The sequence below is a fragment of the Ambystoma mexicanum genome, chromosome 6p, assembly GCF_040938575.1.
Source record: "Ambystoma mexicanum isolate Mex_15411 chromosome 6p, UKY_AmexF1_1, whole genome shotgun sequence".
Lineage (NCBI taxonomy): Eukaryota > Metazoa > Chordata > Amphibia > Caudata > Ambystomatidae > Ambystoma > Ambystoma mexicanum.
In genome coordinates, this window is record NC_090935.1 from 526,520,879 (window position 1) to 526,537,288 (window position 16,410).

The following is a 16,410-nucleotide window of genomic DNA, read 5'->3' on the forward strand; positions in this document are numbered from 1 at the left end:
CGTACACCAACTACGCTGATGACACGCAGGTCCTCCTCCCCCTCTCTGGAGACTACGACCTTGACTCAGAAGCCCTCCTCAAAATCTACTCAACTATCCAAACATGGATGGCTATCAATGGCCTCTGCCTAAACGGAGACAAAACCGAAATCATCATCCTAGCCCCTAACGAAACTCTAACCAAACTCAGCCCCAATTACTCGCACTTGATCATCGACAATATTAGCATACCTGTCTCCTCTGCCGTCAAGACCCTAGGAGTCTACATTGACGCGACACTCTCAATGACAAGACAAACCAGCGCCATTGCCTCAGCTTCTGCTCTGACTACCAAACTCATCTACGCCATAAAACCTTACCTCACCACGCCCAACTGCCTCTCCATAGCCAGAGCTACTATAGGAGCCAGACTGGACTACTGTAACGCCCTCCTGGCAGGCACCTCATCAAAAAACCTAAACAAGCTCCAAACAGTGCAAAACAATGCCCTCCGTGCTGCACTACACATGCCCAAAACTGACCATATCTCACAGGCCAGAAGACGCGTCCATTGGCTCCCAGTCAAGGAAAGGATCAACTTTAAAATCCTCACCCTCACACACAAATGCATTAACCTCACAGCACCCCCCTACCTATCTGAGACTATAACCAAGAACTCCTCCATCCGCCCCAGAAGAAGTCACCACGCCAACCAACTCCAAGTACCCACTGTAAAAAGAGCCAAAGCCGGCGGCATTGGCTTCCCTCACATAGCACCTAAGCTATGGAATGCCCTCCCCAACGCGCTTAGAGCAGAACCATCTCTGTATCTCTTTCGCAAATCCCTCAAAACCACGCTATTCAACTAACGCCACCTTCCCCTCACCCACCTCAGCTCGCACACATCTGATACTAAAAGTGTTCGATACGAAATGCTTCCTGTAATGAAAATTGCTTGTAACCATCTTCCTTCCATTGTAACCAGACTATGTATGTATTCATGTAACAGCGCCACGATGCCCCCGGGCTGATGTGCGCCTTAAATAAATCTGAATAAATAAATAAATAAATAAATTAGACCTCGAGGGACGCAAGAGAGCGAATTACATACATCCGTTACATATATACAAAATGCACCTCTTATAATCAGCTATGACATGTTAACACCGCCCTTTATTGGGTTTCTTTGAACTCAGTGTGATGATGGACAATTTCGACGAATATGACACCTTCAAATATTTATTCTAGTAACAATATGCAACAATATGCAATTTTGCAAGTGTAGAGACAGAATTCTTTGTTGAACAGAACATCGTGCTTCTGTTCTTGTAAGCGAACTACATACGGGGGAAGAGTCACATTCCAGACCTTACTATCTTTGAGTTGCTATTCGTGTCCTCGGAGCCGACACGCTCTACAGGGCTAAAAAAGGGGGGCCGTAAGAGGAGCATAATTCAGGCCTCTAGCTGCCTTATTCTAACATTTTCTACCATATAACGAGACTGGCTGGCAGCTGTGAAATGATTTAAAGCCCTGCGGCTCTCCTTCAAGGCTACACCCGGGAGGGAGCTGGGCATTACTCTCTGGCCGCCGGCGTTGTGTTTCAGTGAACTCTTTATTAGCCTCACGGCCTTGCCCTTTCACGTTTTAGACAACAATGTTAACAGTCAACAGAATAAGCAGAATTGGCAAAACAAAGCTGCGAAGCAGTTTGAACAGAAAGCAATGAGCAATTGTTAAAGAGCAAAATGGCGATTCTTGTTACATCAAAATGGCCGCTCATTGGTCAAACTTGGAAACCTGTATTTCTATTGTTATGTAAATGAGACGGTTGGCCCACGGCCACCAAAATACATTTGCCGTCAATCATGAGAGGTGTCCGTTTTTCTAGACCGAGACCTTGAAAGTGTCATTTGTGAGACCATTAGGGCCAGGTGCCCGAGAGGACTTACATCTGGTAATTAGACCATAGAAAGTAGCCAGGTCTAGGTTGGGATCCCAAGTATCATATCCCTTCAAAGTGGTTACAGTCGGGGGATTATTCAAGGGGAGCCCAAATCTATCTTCAAAGTATTTCACCCAGTCTAGTTCTGGGATTGCCTTATGCTGGGTTACGGTATAATTAGGGTCTTGCCCATTGATAAGGTACCAACATGCACTAACGTCAGCTTTGATCAAGATGCCAATCATCACTTCTGCACTTTGCTGGAGGATAGTATGTTTGTGAGAATTACAAAGCTTCCTTTAGGACTGTTTTGCCTTTATAATTAGTTCAATACAGATTGCTTGCTGAGGGTTATTGAATCTAATCCTACAGATTTGCCTTCTCAGCTCTCTTTTTGCTTCAGCTGATTTGCTGCTGAAGCCATGGGTATGTCTAGGTCATTGGTTACATCTACTCCCCTGACCTGCCTTAACACCTGTCACTATTCCCCCAACAAGATTTTGAAGCTCATTAGTATTGAAACATCTAAGCTTCCAATCATAGGACGACTGGTCGAGAGCCTTCCTTACCCTCGTATTCAGCAAAAGGATGTTGTTATTAGTCCATTTAACAGCATTCCCCCACACATTGAATGTTACTCGTGGATGAGTCAAAAATTCCCTAATATTTAATGGCAAATTGAATGAGGCTGTCAGGATAGAATGATTGCTCCAATCAGTATTAAGTACCTCAGTGGTTCATAAGGAAAGAATCAACAAAAAATGTAATCAATCAAGGAGGAGCTTAAGCCTCTATGCCACATGTTCCAGTCTGATGGGATAGCTTGGTTGGATGGTCATTCCACTAATTGTTGAAGGTCTCGACCATCGAGCCCTGCCCTCCACTTACTGCCCCGGGATCTCTTATCTGAATCCCCACCAGTTTGATCTTGCAAATTCCACAAAGGATAATATGGGTCACATTCTGCATTAAGATCACCCAGCACAATGACTTTCCCATTCAAATTTTTCTCATTCCAAATGTCAATGGTATCACCTATAGTCCTAAGGAAGTCATCTAAAGATGCAATCCCCTTGTGCCGATATATGTTAATAATCAAACGTTTAACCTTGTGATCACAAGAACAGAGTTCTAATCCCAGTGCCCCAAATGGCAGATTTTCAACTTTATCCCCATTTAAGCCTGAAGAATTATCAATTGCAGTAAGCAAACCCCCTGATGGTCTACCACCAATATTTTCTTTCACTAGGTGCACAAAGACTGTGAAGCCCTCTAGAACAGGGGCAGAGGTAAGCCATGTCTCCTGAACACAGGCGCAGTTGGCTGATCTTAAGTTATCCACACGTATCTGATTAGTAATGAGGTGCAGATTACCTCAAGTGCTCCAGGATTTTACTGTAAAGTGGGTCTCATCCCAGGCAGTTGTCGCAGTAATACTCTGATCACGGTACCAATTGTTGCTACAGGATGGAGATTATTTTTGCCCAATCTACATCTTTTGTTTCACCCATTACCACATTATTTGATAGCCCCGATTTGCCACGCATGCATGGAATAGATTTTATAGGCAGGTGTTTGATTTCCCTCTTCTCTTCCTCTATCCTCTGGACATCAAACCCAATCACAGATAGAGCCTCCCTCTGGGTGAGAATAAGTTCCCCTACCAGGGGAGAGGCCAGGTCAAAGACACCAGAACCCAATTGGCTCTTCACTGGGAATGAGACTCTTTGAATGTCATTAGACACCACCAGAGCAAGTGGGGGGATTTCTGAGAAGATGGTCAGGATATTAGCCTGATTCAGACATAGGTTAATGGTCGGATCCAGGTTGCTACTAATCTGGATTCGGTATGGCATGCTGATATTCTGATACAAGTGAGGCCCATACCTACTCGACCCCTATTAGCAGGCAACCTATCTGATCTGCTCGTATTAGCCTTTTGGGGCAAGGGAACATATTTAGGAGGGTGATAGAGTCACTGTAGGATGTCCTTTAACCTAGCCGAGATTCAGGGGTGTGTTACAGCCTCTGGGATCTCTATCTCAGCCTCCAGAAACCTTGTTTTTCCCCCACCACATCCCTCACTTGTTTTGGTTTCCCCAATCTCACGTGCACCAACAAAACCTGATACCTGGGGTAACCCTGCAGACTTCTCACTTAGGGCTAGAGTCGTTGTTCTACCCATCCCATGATTGTACTGGCCTTTGGCCGAGGTGGAAGCCCCCTTACAGGGTCCCCAGACAGACTCAATTTGTTCAATGATTCCCTGAGGGGGGGTACACTTCCCTCCCAGTAATAGTAGGGATTAAAGGTGGAGGTGGTACAGCCATAGTCTTGAAGGAAGGTGGTTTGCACTCATCCTTTAGTGGATTAATAGCCAACCTTGCCCCAGTAGATTCTGAAACTGTCACAATTCGGTGCTCAGAGGCACCAGTATCCCATAAGGTAGTGGGAGCCTTTAAACATTTCCTTGGCCCCACTCTGAACAGGTCGCACTGTGCACTAAAAGGAGTTGGCACCAGGCTCATATGGATCAGGAAGTGCTCCTCCCATATTTCAATATGGAGGTTGGTGAGTTACTGCTTCTGCCTGCAAGCAGTGTATGCAGACTAGTCTTTTGGGAGTGGCATGGTGTGGTCGAGTATTTAAGCTCCAGCCCTGCTGAAATCCAAGCAGCGTGACGCTCACTGCGACCAGCTCTCTGTTTTCTACAGCATCGGGACCCGTTTTTGGCTCCAGCGACATCCAGCTTCAACTGCAAGGAAGAAAACATAACAAACACAATTAGAACAACACTTACCTGTTTCTGGACGCCGTCATAGAACTCCAGCAGCGGTCTAATCATCGATCCTCTGAACCACAGCTACTCGGCACCTAGAAGAAAGAACAAGAAAGTCAACAGGTCAGATTGGCAACACAAGAGACTCACGCACACCATGTAACTTAAACCCCACGCAGCCACACTTACCGGGTTATTGTGCGCAACTCTCAATCTCTTTGCGAGCTCATCCAAAGCAGAGTAGATCTGAGAATTTTGCCCCCCGGACAGAAACTTCATCTCGGCACCTGCGGAGGAAGGACAAAACATGTGAGAGAAAGAACAGTATGTAAAAGCTAATACAAACAGCAAGGACAATCCTAAAAACACCTTAAAAGGGAGTAAGCAAGACGACAAGAAAGAAGGCAGAACAACACAACAAAAGAAGTCAAGAAAGACAGATTACCTTGGCTTATCAGGGCAGGCTTGTCTTAGCCACAGCTGGACTGGGCAAGCGGACCAGTGATGTAACTTGGTCCATCAGAGCCTGTGCCCTGCAACAGCACCCCTGCAGCAAATAGCAGGACGGATAGCACACCAACCACAAGTATAAGGTGAGGAGCATTCAAGGGGAGAATTTGATACCCAGGGAAGGGGAAGAGCAACCAGGGAGGGAGGTCTGGGCAGACGCATGTACCAATAGCCCACAACTGACCTAGCTTTCCAGCCTAGGAGCAGACTCCGAGCAGATTAGATTTCCCGAGTTATCAAGCCCAGCAGTCCAGACCGTTGTCCACCCAGCAATGCTCGACATCCCTGCAGACACAAGGTGAGCGTAACAGAAGCAATCAAGGCCCCAAGTGCCACAGGCCTACCGATCGGTCCAACAGCCGATCCCCCAGTGGAATCTTACCAGTTAGAATCTGTTTGGTTCATAGAGTCCACACTCATGACCTCCAATGGGGAGGCCAAAATCGGGGACTCGAGTTCTGTAACGAGAGTCAGGCCAGAGCGAACCAGAGAGCGATGGACAGTTCTAATAGACAGGAGTCTATTTTTACGGAAGCCCTGTTTCACTCTAATCTGGTTCCCTCTGGCTACACTCACCCTTTTAATAGGAGGTCGTTTCACCTCAGTCATTTCATTCAATGGCTCTTCCTTCTTCCTTCTTACCACTTTCCCCAGTAGAAAGTACATCTTTAGTAAAATCAATAACAGCAGAGGGAACAGGGTTAATATGGACAATGTTATGGGCCAGATCCACTGCTGGAGCTGGACAGATGGGGGTTTCAATTACAATGACATCATCTGATATTTCAATAGTAGCCATAGGTACATAACCCAAGCCGGCCGGTATCGGAGTCACTTGCTCAGACCCCTGCGATAGAGGGACATTATAGCCCAAGTGGCCCATCCCTATACCTGCCATCCCCTCCGGCCCTGCTCCAAATTTATCGAGGCGTACCTCAGTTGTCAACTCCTCTAGCTTAAACAACACATCAGTCAATACTACATGAGTGGATTTCAGTTCTGCCCAAACATTATCATATAGGGAGACAAAATAACTCAGGACCACATTTAATGCAGATACTGTGGGATGCGTCAGTCAAATGCGTCCGTCAATCTCCCTCAAGGTATGGTGCAGGGCCGATGCATCATTTGAGGCCTCCTTCCCCATCAATGGTGTTAGAGGTGAACATGGCCAGGAGAAATTCCATTGAGCATATCCACCAGAGGGGTTGGTGACTCTAGAATCGGTAAATCAGACTTCAGTTCAGCTTCAGCTTGGTCCGCCACCTCAATCATGCTGATATCAGTCAAGACCTTCAAGCCAGAGAAATTAGGCCGAAGGATCATAACCGTCTGACCTAGCATAGCGTTACACTTGATAGAGGGTAGGGCTTGAAGTTCAGTGCTGGTGATGATACATTTGAGTTAGATGTTTGGAACCGAAGGGCCCGCATTCCTCTTTCAGTGTGGTGACATTGGGCTTGGTGTACCCCCTGGGAGGCAGCATTTGTTGACATCAGACGTTGAATGGACACGTCCATTACAGAGCAGGGTACCAGTTGGCAGTATAGTTGGACATGGCCTGCCAGTTAGTTTATATCCAGCTCATCTTGAGTCTGACTGTGTGTCATGTTGGAGGGAGTCACGAGGGGTTTAGTCAAATTAAGATTAAGAGTAGGGAAACATTCCTCTATTTGTACACTTGACATTGACCTCCCCAGCCTTGGCTCCATATTTCTCACTTGCATGCTTTGCATAGTTAGGACAGTAGTAGGGACTGTTAATAAGATATGCGTGAAGGCTGAATCCGGGACTCAAGCCAGATCGCATATTTAGTTTGGACAAGTGTAGTTCCGTCAGTAGTGGCCTCTCCTAGGTCAAAGGGAAATGCTAAAAGGCGAGCCCCCACAGTCCCCGGAGGCACCCAACCAATCTCAGCACTTGCCACACAAGTAGACAGGAAGAGCAGCAAGACAGCCACCAAACAATCACTAGTGAGCTTTTCGGACCCTAAAATGAACACAAGCCCACAAAGAGCCCACGCAGCGAGCAGACCGCCAAATAGAGGAGCACGGTTCAAAGTAACAAGTCCCACAGTCAACGTTGCTCCGAACCTACAGTGGCAAGCTCCGTAATTCCAAGCAGAAAAGCTAACCGGCATCAGTAGTTACCTCTGCTTCAGTGGAATCAATCTGTGCAGAGTCCAATTCAGGCTGGGCAAGCGGACCTGTGACGTAACTAGATCCATCAGAGCCTGTGTCCTGCAACAGCGCCCCTGCAACGAATAGCAGGACGGATAGTACACCAACCACAAGTATTAAGTGAGGAGCATTCAAGGGGAGAATTCAATGCCCAGGGAAGGGGAACAGCAACTAGGGAGGGAAGTCTGGGCAGACGCATGTACCAGTAGCCCAGAGCTGACCTAGCTTTCCATCCTAGGAGCAGATCCCGAGCAGACTAGATCTCCTGAGTTATCGAGCCCAGCAGTCCAGACGGCTGTCCATCCAGCAACGCCTGACATCCCCGCGGAGACAAGATGAGTGTAACAGAAAACAAAGCGTCCTCGAACCTCTGCCTGGACATCATGGAAACCTCAGACACTGACCAATTAGCCCTGTTACTGGGAGAGTTACGAGGGAAGGTACACGCGGCCCGACAAGAAACCAATGCCCTGAGAATTGAATTGATTATAAATTGGGATCGTACCGATGATTTAGCAAGGCAATTACTTCAGACACAAGCCGGTCAAGCTCCACTGCCTGGACTGACTCCATCCTCTGTGACATCACAGCCCGCGCTGGTGCAAGTCGTCCTGCCTGGTGCTGTCCCCTTGGCCCCACCTGAACTCAAATAGAGGAGCACGGTTCAAAGGAACAAGTCCCACAGTCACCGTTGCTCCAAACAGACAGTGGCTAGCTCCGTAATTCGAAGCAGAAAGGCTAACCAGCCTCAGTAGTTACCTCTGCTTCAGTGGAATTAATCTGTGCAGAGTCCAGTTTAGGCCTACATCTGACTACCACCTGCGGTCCAGTACTGCTGTGTGGAGACCCCTCAAAGCTCAGGGCCTTAGTTTCAAAGATTCTGACCTCGCAGGTACACACAGGTACATAGAGAGGTGGAAAATGCCACAGACGTGAAATGAGCTACGAGCACGTAGCTCGCAACTAACATCAAAACCTACCCGGTCGCAATCACGGGCTCAGGAGTCCCATAGGACCGGAGGATGTCGATGCCGTGTGGAGGAGGAGTCGAGGGGCATGGAGAGCTCACCTCTTCTGGGGTCCTCTGGGCAAACGCGGCAAACGCAGCTCTACGTCCCCTCACCCCTCAGTCTGACTATGGATTCCCCTTTTGAAGGGAGATATTCAGAGGAAGAGTACCTTGCCTACTTGAAGGTGTTGAAGTACTTTAACGTACATCTTGTCAAGACCTGTCTTGAATAATAAATCACTGAAGCTATGGTGGTAGTCAAAAGTACTAACGCTGTGGTGGTATATATGGGTGTCAGTAGATGGAACATGTCAGTAGTCTAAATGAAGTGGAGTACTATGAGCCAAAGGGAACGATTCTCATGGTAAACCTGAGTAGAAGTGTAGTTGTTGAAGCAGAAGCATCAGCACTGTTAAGCCATCCTGACAAATATACATATTGTGAACCATAATCCTGTAACTAATGACATACTGGGCCTCATTACGAGTTTGGAGGTAAGTAACTGTCTTTACCGGCATGGAGCAAATACTGTGTCCGTGCAGTAAAGAGCCGCTAATAGAGGGCCATTACGAGTACACGTGCACAAGCTTTGCGCCATGCCAGTAACGATATTACCGGCATGCCATTAAACTCCCGAAAATGGCCCTTAGCGGTATCATGGAAAGTGCAGACAGCACTACTGGCATCAATTCAAACAGCACTAGCGGTGACCGCTATCAGCGATCACCGCTATTAGCGGTCACTGTAAATAAGCAGAACCGGAAGTAGTGTCATCGCACAGGAACAGGAAAGAGCACGGCGGCCCTCTTTAAAAACACAATCCATTGCCATACTCAGCACCCAGCAACTGGAGCATATTGCTGAGTACATCGATCAACCTCCAACAACAATATAATGCCCAAGGCAGTTAAGAAGCAGCCTCCCGCCAGCGCAAGGAGCGCTTTAACGAAGATGAGCTCACCATGTTGGCTGAGACCCTGGCTAACAATGCCGATGTCGTACTTGCAAACAGCCTCAAGAGGGAGACAGTCCTCAAGAAGAAGGAAATTTGGGAACTAGTTCCCCAAAGGGTCAGCGCGGTAGGCAACACCCCCCGCACCACAAAGGACGTCTGTAAGAGATGGGATGACCTGCGCCTGTGAGTCAGGAACATCCAGTCTGCAAACAGGAGTCAGGCCATGGCTACTGGTGGAGGAGCAAGCTCACCAATAAAGCTGAGCTGGTGGGAGGAGATCTGTGCCAGCATGATTGGCATAGAGGCCATCGAAGGCGTGGGCGATATGAAGTGTGACGCCACATCGGCGGAGGGAGGTGAGTTGCCTAAGAAAGCACTGTAATGCAAAGTCTGATGACAGTACCCTAATGTGTCTGTCTAAAGAGGCAAGGCATGGCCCAATACATACACATTCCCAGCCTAGTTGCCGTCTGCAGCACAGACACATGCACATGCCTGCAGCATGGCAATGCCATACATGACACACACCACACAATTATGAAAATGGCATAAGTCACACTGCACGCAGGCCACAACAGAAATGCATGTCACATAGCATATGGCCGCCCCAACATGAGTGACCCTGATGGATGCCTGCATGATCCACCCATATAGCAAGCAACTTGATCATCGAAACTCCTCTGCTGTATTCCCCTCTAATGTGTAGATGAGCAATAATACAAATGTTTGGATGATTCTTGTCAAATCATCACTCATGCCATCCCTCTCTTTGTCCCCCACAGGCTCAGATCCTGACAGTGAGGCCTGGGACTCACCGCCACAGGCGAATACACCCCGGAAGAGGCCCAGGGATGAAGGCAACATGCCTTCCACTTCCAAAGCCCCACACAAGTCACTACAGGCTCCAAAGACCAAACCAGCCCTGGATGCCACGGCACTGGTGCCACCAAGGCCCATCACCACAGTACCCGCAACACCTGTGGCACCTGCAGAGGAGACAGTTGAAGGGCCACAATCTGCAGAGAACAGCTCTGTTTGGGATGCAGCAGCTACAGCACCCCTCACAGATAACGACGGGCAGGGACGGGTGTATGTGCCTGTCGAGGATGACTCCTCCAACCTACCTGCTGCACCAAGTCCGGCCCAATCCCCCCAGCTCACACCTGTCGACTCATACCACAACACAACCCTGGAGCAATCTGGGGGGGAGTCCATGCAAGGGAGCATGAGTCCCATAGAGGACCCAAATGCAGTTGCCCATGTAACACATGCACCCTCCACCTCCACTGGTGTACCGGCGGGGGTGCAGGAGGTAGGACATGCTGCGCAGCGGCAAGAGGAACTCACTGCCCTGGTGAGACAGTTCATCACAAACAGTGAAGGGGAGGGATGTGAGGGTGTGTGGGGGAGTTGTGGGGGGAGAGGGAGGAGGGTTAGGGTGTGTGGTTGAGTTGTGGGGGGAGTGGGATGGGGGTGAGGGCGTGTGAGGTGGAGGGTTTCAGCACTTCAATATTTTTTGGACAGTTAAATACACCCGTTGTGTGAAAAATACATTCTTGAGTGGACATTACTTATTGCATATGTGTCATTTATTGATATACAGTGCTTTCTGTACATATACTCCCACACCCAGTGCCCTCCGTCCGACCTTCATGTCAGCCTCTGCACCCATGTGTGTCAGAAATATTGTGCAATCACTGACTGGCGCACAGCACGTCCCTCCTGTGCATCGGCACCACGATGATGTGCACCCACATCTTCTTCATCCCCTTCATCATCACCAGGTGGTTGCAGTTCAATGTCAGGGTGCAGGGGCACATTCCGTTGGATTCACATGCTGTGCAGCATGACACATGCCATGATGATCTTGGCCACCATCTCATGCCTGTAGTGGAGTGCCCCACCCGACAGGCTAAGGCAGCGAAACTGTGCCTTCAACAGGCCAAAGGTCTGCTCGATGACCACAGGGGTACGGGTATGGGAATGATTGTAGTCCTCCTCGTGCCTATTCTGTGGGCTTCAGACAGGGGTGAGGAGCCACAGCTTCAAGGGATAGCCACTATCATCTGCATGAGAGGCAATAAAAGGTATATGTCAGTCGAATAATGATGGACAACTGTACTGGTCACACATGCCTACAGATTATCGTTGGTCACATGCACATGTCCCTGGTTGTATGCACACAATGTTAATGCCCTCAATGTGTTCTGTGCCATGGACTTATGGTGTGGGTTGCATCTCCAAGATGATACACGGTGTACACTGCCTAGATGTTGCTCATGCATTGTGGATGCATACCGCTGTGTTTGTGTCAAATTTGTGATGTGTTGTGTTCTGTATGATTTTCTAACTGGCAGGGTTGGGAGTAGGCTCTGCAATATTAGGCATTCAGCGCTGATTAATACGATGGTGACATGCTGCACTACTGTGGTGGTGGCGGCCCTGTGACAAGTTGTGGATTCCCTTGGTGATTTTGTTCAGTGCACTCCCATGGATGCTTGTCCTGTGAAGTGATTTGCTGCTGACATTTACATAGTGATTATTCACAGCATGTTGCTGGATTGTGTTACGGAGGGTGAGGTACGATGATGGGTGTTGGACGTGTTGTGGCATGTGGGGTGTTTTTAAGTTCGGCATGTTGTGATAGGTGTCCAGCTAACTTCATTGCTATGGGATTTGGTTGTCATGTTCAGTTAGGGATGCTTTGGGGCACAGTGTTTAGTGATGTGCACATAGTGCTGTCACATCAATGACACCACGGTGATGTGTGCATCTATCCCCCCATTTCAATGCCATGTGCCTGTCATGCAACCTACCAAGCAGCCAGGCACGTCGTCCTGCATATCGCTCCATGTAGCGTGGTAGCGTGGAGTTCCGCAGGACCATTGAATCATGAGTTGATCCGGGATATCGGGCACAACAATGTGTGATGATCTTGCTGGCATCACATACCATCTACACATTGATGGAGTGGAATTGCTTGCGGGTGCGGTAAACCGCCTCCATGGCATGCGGGACCACCAACTCCAAGTGGGCAGTCAAGGGCACCTATGCAATGCAGCATGCCTGCCACTGCATGGAAGCCAACATTTGTATCAAAAATCTCCTGGGGAGTCCGTGGTAGGGAAATGTAGTCCCTTGTGTGCTTCTGGAAGGCTCCAGTACTTGGTTCAGCATGCGAGAAAATAAGGGTTCTGATATGCCATGCATGTGCCCCACTGTGTGCTGGTAGGTGCCTGTGGCAAGGAAGTGGAGCACCGACACTACCTTGAGTAGAGGGGGGATGGCGGTGCGTATTTCAATGAGGCTGACAATGTTGTCGTGTATCATGTCCACAATAGTGATGATAGTGTCCCGGTCCAGATGGTACAGGGTGTGGATCTGCTCAGGGGTTAGGCTCAATGGAGTGGTTCTGATGCGAGGGATTGGGGGCTGCCTGCGTGGTACCACTGGCTGCACTGCTGGGGCATGCTGGGCCTGTCTCACCCTCCTTCTCCTCCTGCGTCTCCTCTGTGGTGCCTGCTGTTGTTGTTGTTGTTGCTGGTGTAGCAATGCAAGCATGTCCTCCAGCCCTAGTATTGCTACTACTAGTAGAATCATTTTGGTGTGCAAGGGGTGTGGTGTGCGGGTGTGCTTTTTGTGCTGGCCCAGACTCCATTGCCTCCACCTGTGCTGATTGTGTGCACCTGTGGCAGTTGGGAACACTGCATATAGCAGTTTATGGGTGCTTTGCGATGCCGGTATTACCGACATGCCGGTATCCCCTATTAGCACCTTCATGATGCCGGTATTTGCATGTCCGCCTGACTTGTGATGTCCTCCCATTAGCGGCATACTGGTATTGCCTGTCTGAAGGGCCGCGTGCCTGCGCCCTTGCTGCTACTAGAGGCACCGTTATTAGCGGTGCCTCTAATACCGGGGTCTTAGGTTGTTATAGCCCAGAGCGGTATGCGATGCCGGTAATCCTTTACCGGCATTATTTTTCCATTACCTCCAACCTCATAATGACCCCCACTGACTGTTAACCAAGAACTAGGTTTAACTGACAGTGGTAGAAGTTGTATTTCTTTTTGAACTGTGGCATTCTTCTTGGACTACTGAAAGTTGTGGCATAGCATTGTGGCTGTGAGTACCATTGGTGCTATTCTGAGGAAGTGTATAGTCCATTTTTTTACCAAGGAGAAGAGATTTGCTACTGTTGGAACTTTCGCTAATAAAAACTTACCTTGACATTGAAACAACAAGAACTGATTTGAGTCTATTCGTTCTTCAAGTATTTCCCTGCATCTTTTATTTTTATTTTTGAACATTGGAATGGAGTTTATTTTGAATCCTGGGGAAGGGAACTTGCCCAGGGTTTTGAGAGGATATCAAGAACTGTGAATGTTGTTGATGTTATTTGAATTGCCATATATTTTCTTTGTATGTAATGTTCAGTGTGAGGGCCAAGTATCTTGTATTAGAGTGTTTCCCTTCAGTTTTTCTTAGGCAGGGAAATTCTCAGCAGAGTTGGGCTAGTAAAGCATTTGATAGGTTGGTATTATAGCCATTGAACCAAGTCATGAGGAGATTGAGTGACTGTACTGTTCCCTTCCATATGAAAAAAGGATTGTCCACATATTGCTTCCATATATATTTGTAATGCTGGGAGCAAAAGCTGCCCCCATGGCAGTACCCTGTTTTTGTAAATAGTTTTCTTTGTCAAAAGTAAAGAAGTTCTGACATAGAACTATTCACAGAGGGTTAACAAAAAAGAATGTTGGTACATTGCTAGGTAAAGGGCGTGTTCTCAACTTATATTCAATGATGTTGCGTCTTCTTGCAGGATATTAGTATATAATGTGGAAATATCATAGGTAACCAACAATTCCTGTTCTTCTTGGAACTCTAATGAGAGCTTTTTCCATATGTTTGTATCACCACCACAGCAACCTCCTTATCTGCTGGTTTGATTCCAATAGAGCGTTTTGTCTGAAGTTGGCACAATGAACAGTATTCCTGTATTTTCATGTTCGTCCTAAAGTCATGTCTGCCATGGACATGAATTTTAGACAAGTCACACAGCACCATTTTATCAAAGGTGATGATCTAGTGGGGGGTTACTTGATTGGAGAGGGTGAAAGATGTCCAGGATCTTAATCAAGTGAAAGCCTGGGCTTCCAATCCAACTCCAACCGCAAAATAGGAGGCAAGCCATATTTTCCTAAAAAGAAAAATGTATTTCGAGCTCAAGTTGGTCAATGCCAACGTTTTGTGTGGGGAAAAAACTCAGTCCCTTAGTAAGAACACTAATTTGAGCTGGAGTTAAACCAATCGTGAATAAATAAAAAAAAAGGAAGGTCTAGAGTGAATAATTGCACTGCGTAGTGTTGAAAGTCCTCAGTACTGTTCGTTTAGGGCGATCCTGTTACCCTTTTGTCTTTGTCCTAATAAAGCTCAGTCTGGAGCCTAATGTTGTTCTTGATTGACTATTTGATATGATTCCTCATTTGAGGAACTGGAAGTATCTGTAAAAGTCACCCCTTTATGACACAGGCCTTCCTGACAGCATGAAGTCTTGCCATGACTAAACACTGGTTGTCTATAATCAGACTTTAAATATGGATGTATTCTTTCCTTGGTATAATTAGCGATGTCCTAAGTTTGTGTAATGTATTGGCTGCATCAGCTATCAATGTGCTATTTGTAAAGGAAAGGTCTAGGGCAACCTTTTTTCTTTTGAATTGACCCTCCCAAGTGCAACGTGGCTCTTTTATCTCTTGTACCTCAGACTCATCCCTCATGGAGCTATCCTCTCCCAGTGGCTTTTCAACATTTACCTTGCCCTCTTGCCCACTTGATCTCCCTCTTCTCTTCTCACTTCCAGTGTTACGCTGATGACACACAGATCTCCTTTAAGCTTCCCTCCTCTACTCCCTCTCCATCCCCTCTCATTCCTGACTGACTGATTGCTATTCAGGCATGGTGTGCTGCTAATGATCTCTGCCTTAATGCCAGTAAGACTGAGATTCTTCTCATTGGAACTCCTGCTCCATCCTTCCCTCCTATTCTCAAGCCATCCTAAATGAGGATAAAAACTTGGGTGCCATCTTTGATTCCTCTCTCCCCACTTCTCTAGTCATATCGTTGACCTTCCCAAAATGGCCCACTTTCAGCTTTACTGCCTCAGAGGCATTCTCCAGGCTGGATTACTGCAACAGCCTCTTCCTTTTCCAGCCACTTTCCTCCCTCTGCCCTCTTCAACTAATCCAGAATACGTCTGCAAGACATATCTTTGGGCTCAAGCCTAGGGACCGCATGTCGCTAGCCCTAAAAGCTCCCCTCTGGCTCTTGGTGGTTGCAAGGATGGAATTCAAGACCCTCTGCATCATGCAGAAGGCTTTCTGGGCCCTCGGACCTAGCTACATTTAACTTACTGCCCCTAAATAACACCCTGCTGGAGTGCTTCAGTCCTTTAGCCCCAGCACTCTGCAGATCAGACATTTCTCCAAGCAGAGAGTGGGTAGTAGATCTTTTTCTTCGGCAGGAGCCTCCCTCTGGAACGGCCTCTCTGCCCCTCTCTGACTTGAGCTGGATCTCTTTAAGTTCTGGAAGTTTCTCAAGACCTTTCTTTTCTCCTCCTTCCCTCTCCCTTCCTTTGCTAATCTCTCTTGCCACTGCAATTGGTTGCCTGTGTCCCTTGCGAGTATTACTGCAGCCCCTCACCAGCACTTGACCTCAGCACCCTTCCCTGGCTAGCCAACTGTGTCTGGTTCACCCCAGTGCTCATACTAGTTGACCCCTACACCATGTTCCCCGGGCACTTGCCCTCCTGAGCTCCCATTAGCACTTACCCAGCCTCTGGGGACACCTCCTCTGACACTTTTCTCTCTATCCCTATCACACCCCTTCCCCCAATCTTCTCCCTGCACTTCTTGCTACGGCACTTGCACTATCTGAATGTTGTTTTCTCCTCTGTTTCAGATGAACTAGGCAAGTCATCGAAAATTGAGGACCAATTTTAGCCTGTAGTACCTGGGCTTCAGTAAAACTTAAGTATCTCACTCTGCCATG